Source organism: Rhinopithecus bieti, unplaced genomic scaffold, assembly GCF_001698545.2.
Source record: "Rhinopithecus bieti isolate Rb0 unplaced genomic scaffold, ASM169854v2 scaffold_30337, whole genome shotgun sequence".
NCBI classification, from domain to species: Eukaryota; Metazoa; Chordata; class Mammalia; order Primates; family Cercopithecidae; genus Rhinopithecus; species Rhinopithecus bieti.
The window spans coordinates 207,051-211,011 of NW_016813238.1; the positions used below are offsets into that span (position 1 = coordinate 207,051).

Below are 3,961 nucleotides of genomic sequence, written 5' to 3' on the forward strand. Positions count from 1 at the left end.
CCCAGCACTTTGGGAGGCTGAGGTGGGAGGATTGCTCTTGAGCCCAGGAGTTCGAAACCAGCCTGGGCAACATGGTAAGAGCCCATCTCCACCAAACAAATGACAAAACTTGCCACTATCATTCCTAGCCCCTTTTCCAGCCTACAAAAGCAAGAGGATGCTAGCACCCAGGCACACTTCCTCCAAGCCAGCTGTCTTCTTCCCTCTTCCCTCTCTCCTCCTGTGGTTCAGGTTCTACAGCTCAGTCCATCATGTCAGGAACACTCTTGCCCTACTCTCCATTACTCAACCTTCTGAAGAATCCTTGCTCCACCTTCTTCCTTTACGTAAAAGCTACTGGACAAGTCCCTTAGTAGAAAGATGTCTACAGGCCAGCACGGTGGCTCATGCCTGTAATCCCTGCACTTTGGGAAGCCGAGGGGGCAGATCACCTGAGGTTAGGAGTTCGAGACCAGCCTTGCCAACATGGTGAAACCTCATCTCTACTAAAAATACAAAAATCAGCCGGGTGTGGTGGCGGGCACTTGTAATCTCAGATACCCAGGGGCTGAGGCAGGAGAATCGCTTGAACCTGGGAGGTGGAGGTTGCAGTGAGCCGAGATCGTGCCACTGCACTCCAGCCTGGGTGACAGAGCGAGACTCCATCTCAAAAATTAATAAATAAATAAAGGAGATGTCTATGGTTGTCAACCTGCAGTGAATCCTCAGTACTACTGGGAAATTCTACCATGTTTCTTCTGTCCACTCACCTTTGTGCTTCCAGACCTTTCCCACTCCCCTCATTCTTTGCTGCAGTCTAAGGTAAACCTACCACCAAGCATTTTATTTCTGAATTTATTTATTTTGAGACAGAGTCTCGCTCTGTCACCCAGGCTGGAGTGCAGTGGCACAATCATGGTTCACTGCAATTTTGAACTCCCCAGGTTCAAGTGATCCTCTCACTCCAGCCTCCTGAGTAGCTGGGATTATAGGTGCATGCCCCTGCACCTGGCTAATTTTTGTATTTTTTGTAGAGACAAGGTTTCACTATGTTGGCCAGGCTGATCTCAAACTCCAAGGCTCAAGCAAAGAGCCCACCTCGGCCTTCCAAAGTGTTGGGATTAATGGTGTGAGCCACCATGCCCGATCCCACCAAGCATTTTAGATCCCCTCCCTCAAGCCTTTTCAGAACTTCACAAGAAGAACCAGATCATCTCTCTCCTATAATCTCAGCCTCTTTCAACCAGATCCTCCTCTCTGACCTTAAAACATGCTTAAGTCTCTTCTACCTTAAAAAATCAACCACCAAGGCTGGGCGCAGTGGCTCACACCTATAATCCCAGGACATTGGGAGGCCGAGGCAGCAGATCACTTGAGGTCAGGAGTTCGAGGCCAGCCTGGCCAACATGGTGAAACTCCATCTCTACTAAAAATACAAAAATTAGCTGGGCATGGTGGTGCGTGTCTGTAATCCCAGCTACTTGGGAGGCTGAGACAGGAGAATTGCTTAAAACTGGGAGGCAGAGGTTTTAGTGAGCCGAGATTGCGCCACTGCACTCCAGCCTGGGTGACAGAGTGAGACTCCGTCCAAAAAAAAAAAAATCAACCACCAAGAAAGGTATTCCCTCAATCTACACTGACATCTCCAGCACATACCTCTCTTCTAAGCTCCAGATCCTCATCCCCAAGTGCCTTCTTGGTGCCTCCTGTTTGATGCCATGTTCACACTGGAACTCGGGTCATTTTTCCCATCCTCCGCCCTCCCAAATATGGTCCTTTTCCAGGGTTTCCAAAAAAAGTGAGTGCCAGCACAATGGCTCATCCCAGAGACCCAGGAGACATTCAGGATTCTCACCTCTCCCTCACCCTCCATATCCATTTCACCACTGATTTTACATCAATTTTATTCCAAAATCTTTCTCAAATATGACTTTTTTTTTTTCCATCCCCATTGCCACTACCATAGTCCATGAATGGTTTTCAAAGGGAGGTTCACGTACCTCACAGTATGGGAGGGCCATCCATTGGGATACTGGGAGAAAATATTAGAACTACTATATTTCTTTCCTTTTTTTTTTTTTTGAGATGGACTCTCGCTTCATCGCCAAGGTCGGAATGCAGTGGTGCAATCTCAGCTCACTGCAATCTCCGCCTCCCAGGTTCAAGTTGTTCTCCTGCTTTGGCCTTCCAAGTAGCTGGGATTAGAGGCCTCTACCACCACGCCTGGCTGACTTTTTGTATTTTTAGTACAGATGAGATTTCACCATGTTGGCCAGGCTGGTCTGGAGCTCCTGACCTCAGGTGATCCTCATGCCTCAGCCTCCCATAGTGCTGGGATGACAGGTATGAGCCACAACGCCTGGCCCCCGTCTCTATGTTTTTGACGACTCTAGGTATCTTATGTAAGTGAAATCATATGATATTTGTCTTTGTGACTGGTTTCTTTCTTTTGGCATAATGTCTTCAAAGCTCATCTATTTGGACTGTAGCTGGGATTACAGGCATACGCCACCACGCCTGATTTTGTATTTTTAGTAGAGACGGGGTTTCACCATGTTGGTCAGGCTGGTCTCGAACTCCTGACCTCAGGTGATCCACCTGCCTTGGCCTCCCAAAGTGCTAGGATTACAGGCGTGAGCCACCGCGCCCGGCCTCCTTCAACACTGAATAATATTCTACCATTATGTTTATACCACATTTTGTGTACCCATTCACCCGTGGATGGACAATGGGTTGCTTCCACCTTCTGACTAATATGAACATGGGTGTACACATTTATATCCACTCTTGCCTCCCCTCCCTAGTCCTTCCTTCTCCACACTGCAGCTAGAGTAACCCCTTTACACTCTCAAGTATGGACAAATCACCTCTTGCTTAAAACTCATTAGTTTTGCGACACTGTCAAGTAAGACCTAACTTCTCACCACCCTGATTTATTATTAGAACACAAAACTGGGCCGGGCTCCATGGCTCAAGCCTGTAATCCCAGCATTTAGGGAGGTCGAAGCGGGCGGAACACCTTGAGACCAGCCTGGCCAACAAGGCTAAATCCCAGCTCTACTAAAAACACAAAAATTAGCCGGGCTTGGTGGCGCACGCTTGTAATCGCAGCTACTTGGGAAGCTCAGGCAGGAAAATCACTTGAACCCGGGAGTTGCAGCTTGCAGTGAGCCAAGATCACGTCACTGCACTGCAGCCTGGGCGATAGAGCAAGACTCCGTCTCAAACAAACAAACAAAACCCACAAAATTGGAAGACATTTGCTGTTTCTTCTGAGCAACATGTTTTCCTCCTTTCTCCAGTTTTTTTTTTTTTTTTTTTTTCCTCCCTTCTACGCCTTAGGACCTCAGCTCCTGCTCTTTCCTTGGGGGAATTCCGGATCAGTCTCCCCTACTAGGTCAGGGTACTCCCTCCCTCTTACTCTTTCCCCTTCTACCACTTGTCACCATTGGTACTATATTATCACCCGGATTTGTGACAATGGTATTGTGTGTTTACCACTAAGGAAAAAACCTATGAGGGAGAGAGCACTACCCGTTCCTGCAGTGCCCGTCGGGGCCTGGCATCTAGGAAACCCTCCATGCGCCAGTAATCAATTTCAGTAATAAATTCAGGAGGACGCAGCCGACCTCTCCCGCCTGGGGGCCAAGCCATGGTGGAGGATCTGCGTGGACCTCCGGCTCCGGCCGCCGGTCCTCAACCTCCGCCCCGGCCGTCCCACTTGGGGGCCCTGGGTCCCAGGAGAGGAGGCTCCGGAGCGCTCCCTCCCCGCTAGTGCGAGGGCAGAGTCTGCTCCAAGCGCGGGATCCGCAGCCGCCCCGCGTCCGCCCGAGGCGGGGGCGGGGCCGGACCGGATACGTCACTTCCGGTGTACACAGCCGGTCCAAGGCGGTGCGCTGGGGGCCGGGGCGCGTCGCAGGTGAGGAGCGGGCGCGGAGGCGCAGGCGGGGGCTGGCGGGCGGGGTCGGGCGGTGGGCGGTGG

At 50.7% G+C, this 3,961-nt stretch overlaps 1 protein-coding gene across 1 annotated transcript in view; it reads left to right on the forward strand.

Annotated features, from left to right (window-relative positions):
* The first annotated feature begins 3,820 nt into the window (after positions 1 to 3,820).
* GARRE1 (granule associated Rac and RHOG effector 1) overlaps positions 3,821 to 3,961 on the forward strand; it is a 108,156-nt gene continuing 108,015 nt past the window's right edge. The window contains exon 1 of the mRNA XM_017847865.1: positions 3,821 to 3,898. The gene's annotated coding sequence lies outside the window, so the exon portion shown is untranslated. The remainder of the gene's footprint in view (positions 3,899 to 3,961) is intronic.